The 6,082-nt window shown below is 43.0% G+C and overlaps 1 protein-coding gene across 1 annotated transcript in view; it reads right to left on the bottom strand.

Annotated features, from left to right (window-relative positions):
* mast2 (microtubule associated serine/threonine kinase 2) overlaps positions 1 to 6,082 on the bottom strand; it is a 205,078-nt gene that overhangs the window by 42,876 nt on the left and 156,120 nt on the right.

The following is a 6,082-nucleotide window of genomic DNA, read 5'->3' on the forward strand; positions in this document are numbered from 1 at the left end:
ACCGTCGGTTCGACTGAGGCTCCACATGTAACAACTACAGTATAATATGAATATGATCTGATGTGTGAGCAACAGACAAAGATTAAAGAGAAAATGAAGACGACGAAAACAGTGATTGAACAACTTTCTGTCTGAGAATTGACAATCAATCAATCAATCAATCAATCAATCAAACACACCCTCACACAGTTTCAGAGTTGTGTCTGTTAAAAAGGAGCTGGGTCAGCGCTCATCAGAAAACAGGACGCCACCACCTTCTGCAGTCGACTCACAGCGGAGCCGTAAGGGCATGAATACAAACACACATATATACACACGTACACACACAAACACACACAAACACACACGCTGGCCTGTGATGCAGCTGTGTCTTCAAACAGAAAGAGATTTGGGAGATATAAAACTTTTTATTGGCCGTTTGCAGCTACACAGCCACAAATTCATACTTTTATTGTTTCTTTTTATTTTCTATTTTTATGTCTGTGGTTATCCAGCGATTTTAAGATTGTGAAGAAGTTCAGACTAACAATAAAAAAACTGCTGATTGTCAGTGAAACTTTGTGAAAGTGTAAAACAACATTTCACATCATTATTCCACATTAAAAATCATGTTTATATCATCAAATAACTAATTACAACCAAACTTGAACACTTGATCAGAAGGACCATCCAGTCCCAACTGCTAACATGGAGGAGGAGGAGTTTAAGACCGATACTGCAGCCAGCCACCACATCCAGATGTTTAAGCTGATGTTTTTAGGAGCTGTCATGTCGTCTATTTTTATATTGGTGTCATTTGGGTTCAAGTGAAAATTGCAAATCTGGATATGATCAAAACCAGAAAAGTATTTGATTTGATCCACATGGTTTCTGCTCCATGAAACGTTGTCGAGGTGAAGTTAAACTGTACGATATTTGAAACCTGTGGTGTGTGTGTCTGTGTGCTGGTGCAGCGCCCTGCACCTCATGTGACCTCCGCTGCCGAGGTGCTAAAGGTCCCGTTCAGGGAGACACGGAGACGACGAGTGACGACGAGTGACGACGACCGATTTCACCACGACGACCAAACTTTAGACTTTCACCAAACGGTCAGACGTGCAGCACCGAGGCTTCTGTTTCCAAACATCCCCAACGTTTGGAGCGAGACAATAAATCAGCGGCCACGAGCAGAACACGCCGTTAAAAATAGATCTGCGTCCATCAACAGTGGGATGCTCAGCTGTTCTGACACACACAGACACACACACACACACACAGACACACACACAGAGAAGAACTCAGTGGCCTATAAACTTTGTCCTTTAACCTTTTACTGGAAGCTTTTTACATTACGTCATATTAACAGCAGAGAGACAAAACACGGACACACCCACAGACACACACACACCCACAGACACACACACACTTTACCTCTTGCTATAATCTGCACACCACACAAAGAATCACACAACAGAAGCTTCCACCTCTTTGTATTCGACCTCATGCAGGTTGTGTTTCTCTGCTCGGTTCATTGCAGTTCACCTTTAAAACTTCCCGGGTACAAGTGGAAACGAAACAGGAAGCAGAGAGAGGACGGTACTTACAAGCTGCCTCTTCTGGGAAGACTCAGCTCCTTCTGGAAGAGACAAGAAAGAAAAGGTTTCATTAATATTACAATAACACTTTATTAAGATTTCTTATTGTGTGATATGTTATTATGTTCAGGAGCCCATAGAGTCTCAGAGATGTGTAAGTTCACTGTTTCCTCTGATCAGGCTCGAATATTATTATTATTAATGAGCAGTTTGAGGAAATTAGATCATGACTGAATAAAATGATGAACAATTTATAAAGTAACGAGCACGTTTTAAACAAGCACAGCACTCGTGACATTAATTTAATTAATTCCACAACCTTCACAGATCCTCAGCTCGAGTCTCATTTGCACACGTCGAGCTGAAACAAGCCCAGGAAGCTGAACCTGAGTCTGTGACGGACGTGAACTCAGCGTCTGAACTCTGAATTCAAACAGACGTCATCAGACAACGATCCGTGTATGAAAACATGATGTTTCTTTGTGCCCCGAAGCTGCACCTCCTACAAGCCGCCACAGAGGGGCAGTGGAGCGTCACTGATCATCATGAGCTTCTCCTCACGTCAACACTGAGCTCGGTGATTTACAGACTCATTAATTAACAGAAGCTAAAGACTAATGAGAAGAAACCAACACTTTTCACATTCAATGTGTGAACCAGCTTTTCAGGGAACTTTAAACTGCTTTTATTCTGAAATCCCCCCCGGGCTCTGACAGGTAAACAGACCACCGACATTACAACCTGCCTGGAGAGCCCCATCTGGCCAATAGTACTAATCAGTGTGTGCGTGTGTGTGTCTGTGTGTGTGTGTGTGTGTGTGTGTAGGTAAGGTGGGTGGATGCTGAAACCTTCTGTTGCCAGGATCCCAAAGTAGGTCAACAGCTGGTTTTACTTTGAAAAACATCGTTAACACCATCATCAGTGTCCATCAGAGAGAACACACACACACACACAAAAACACACACACACACCCACCCACACACACAAACTTTCTCTCATGAACCCCTCACTGTATCTGTGTAGTGTGTCACAGAGTTGTGTTCGTCTGCAGTTGAACCAACAGTAAAGACGACTTCTCTAATCAGCTGTTGGTGAAAGCAGCATCTTTCAGAACTCAAAGACTTGGTCACACATGATGGATCATAAAGGTTCATGTAGTTAGATGTGTATGAACACACTTTATGACTCTGCTGCCAAACATGATTTGATCTGATACACACACACACAGTGCGTTGGTGCGGGTGGGGGGGGGGGGGCTGTGTCATCAGACTCTCTTCCTATCCATCAGTGCAGATATTCTAACCTCATTAGTTATTTGATGATATCAGAACAGGCTGAGACGTCGTGATTGACAGCTGCGACTGACAGCTGATTGGTGGAGCACCTGATGTCTCGTCAGGAGCTCGACACCATGAACGATCAGGAGGAACAGGAGGAAGTGAAGACGCGTCGTCCATCTTTATTCTCAGTGAATCACAGGTGGTTAACTTTTCAAAAGTCCACACACCACGTGATTTATTAAAACGTGTTTGATTCCGAACTTTCCTCAGAAATGTTTCCTGTTTCTTAACTGAGAAGTTAGATTTTCGCCGGCTCTTGATTCATATTTAGTTTTTGTTTGTCTAAACTCTTCAAGAATATAAGTTAAATGGGATTTTAAGTGTTATTAACAAGGTCAATGGGTTTAGTGGAAACTATTAAGAGCTCTTTTTGTTTCCTGGGGGTAAATCTTTACAGATTCTATAAGAAAGATAATAAAGTTGACTATTTAAAGTAAAAAAATGTAAAAATCTAAATAATAAACTGACAGAAACGAACAAACAGAAAAACAGTGCAGTTCATCCAGTGAGAAGACAAATCAACAGGCTCTTTAAACTGTCTCCTGATCTTCACACTCTCACCAACCTCTTAACCTTTGACCTATGACCTGTCCCCCCCCCCTCCCCCTCAGGGTGACTCACCCGTCTGCCTGTCTGTCAGAAACAGAGAGAACTGAGAGGAGGTCTGTCAGTGTGTTTAAGCACTTTATGCTCTTATCATCTATTCGCCCACACACACTCATCTGACTCTTTATTACATTACACTGAGTGTGTGTGTGTGTGTGTGTGTGTGTGTGTGTGTGTGTGTGTGTGTGTGTGTGTGTGTGTGTGTGTGTTGCAGCTGTGATCTGAGTCCTCAGGGAGGATGTTCACCCCACAGCCACCCTGCAAAAAATAACCCAAGAGGGGGGAGAAAATAAAATAGCAATGGCTAATAACCCCCCCCCCCCCACACACACACACACACACACACACACACACGTTAAACAAGCCAAACAGGCACAAAGCTACGAGCTATGATGAAATTATCCTGGGTGGCGTGAGGAGCAGAACACGGAGCCTGGAGCGCTGCGCTCTCGATGGAAGACAGAAGTAGATAATACACTTTATGTCGGAGAGAGAGGGAGAGAGGGAGAGAGAGAGAGGGAGGGTAATGTAATTAGAGAGACGGAGTGAGAGAGGAGAGGGTGAGTGGATGAAGACGAAGAGTTAACAGCTCAGAGTAGAACCTGAGAAGACGTGATGTGAGGCTGAGGCAGCTCCAGCTGCGACGTGAACCTGAGTTGGTGTGAGAGCAGGTTTCACAGTTGGTTCCTTCTAAGAACCGGTTATTAGAGAACCACCACAGAACCACATCACAGACGTCACTGTTGTCCCAGCAACACCAGAGCTACCGTCAACAACAACAATGGACCCGACCACATCCCTCCAAACACTTGAGGACATTTACATTTTAAAAAGTTGTTTTGTTGGTCACAAGATTCTAAACCCGAGAGCCTGAGGTACAGAGCTTCTACATCCACTGTAAATAAAGATGGACGACGCAGCTCCACTTCCAGAAATTCAGCTAAAATATCCCCGATACCATCGATGTGCCGATGTCTGTGCAGGAGTGTTTCTAGATCATCTTTGAGAAACAATTAGTTAGGTCCTACTTTGCAAACAAGTATTTAGTTTGGTCCAGTCCCAACTGCTAACACGGAGGAGGTTTATGACCTTTACTGCAGCCAGCCACCAGCGGGTGATAGAGATACGTTGGCTACATTTTCAAGGAGCCGTCATGTCCACTCACGTCTTTTTTATTTCTTTATGTCCCAATTTAAAATGCTCAAGAAAACAACGTTGTGTTATTTAAGAACCAGAGCTCATCAACACAGCAGATTGTGTCTCAGCTCCTTGTGTTTCCTGGAGAACGGATCCAGAGCCTTGGATTAAAACTTCAGATGAAACAGAAACCTGAGAAACGTCTAATAGCACACAGATCATTATTCAATCAATAATGATCATTTATCATTTAATATAATATAATATTTACTATTCATATTTTTCCTGTTTGATTACAAATTAAAAACCATAGTTTAGGAGGATTGTAACATGTTTACCATAGACCTTCAGCCGAGAGCGCCGTGCGAGTCGTGTTCCTCTGAGTGTGTGAGTGTAAAGCGTCTATATGTAAAGTGTGTGCGTCGGGTGTATTTAGCTGTTGCACCCAGGGGCCCGATCATAATAACATGTTTTAGTTGAGCTAAAAACACGCAATTAACGGGAGGACGCAGGGAAGCCGAGCTCCACCGGAGACAATTACAGCTGCAGCAGCCGGCAGCAGGAATTCATTATCAACACTGTGAATATTGATGAGAGAACGGTGATAACAAAGAGACTCCACGATGACACACACACACACACACACACACACACACACACACACACACACACACACACACACACACACACACACACACACACACACACACACACACACACACACACACACAAGACGCAGGGCAGAGCCTGCAGAGACTCACACTAATGAACACTGATGCTTAGTGTGTAAACTGCAGGAACACGTGAACCGAGCAGAGTCTCAAACATGTCACTGCTGCTTTGCTCTAATTTAAATCACGAGAAAAGTGAATAAACTTTCTGATGACAGTGATCACTCTGAATCTAATCAGCTCCGGATGATAAACACATCTGGTTCGAGCTCAGAAACCTGAACCACGAGGACCGAAATTCACACAAACAGCAGCTCAACCGGGGAGAATTTCATTTTTAGAAAAGGTTAAAGACTTGAGATGTTGAAGGAATCTGATGTATTAACTCAGTGGTGCAGAACAGAGCAGCAGCTTAATGTCCACGATAACCAGATTAAACCAGTGAATTAAATATGACGGAAAAAATAAAGTCCTGGCGGTTTTATAATAAATGCTGATCTGTTACTTTAATTAGCTTCTCGGTTTATGCAACATCCAGTTTGATGTGTTATTTAAATATGTATGACAGAAGAATTAAATCTTGTACCAAAAGGTTAAACACTATATTCTTCGTGATATGTGAAAATATAGACTGTAAATCAAGATGGAAGCCACGAGTCCACCTCCTCCCACTATCCAGAATGGAGCTAAGATCCTGGAGGGAGTCATCAAACTGTGTTAAGTGTTTTACAGGAAGAGAAAAGACAGAGATTTA

This window comes from Hippoglossus hippoglossus, chromosome 4 (genome assembly GCF_009819705.1).
Source record: "Hippoglossus hippoglossus isolate fHipHip1 chromosome 4, fHipHip1.pri, whole genome shotgun sequence".
Classification (NCBI taxonomy): Eukaryota; Metazoa; Chordata; class Actinopteri; order Pleuronectiformes; family Pleuronectidae; genus Hippoglossus; species Hippoglossus hippoglossus.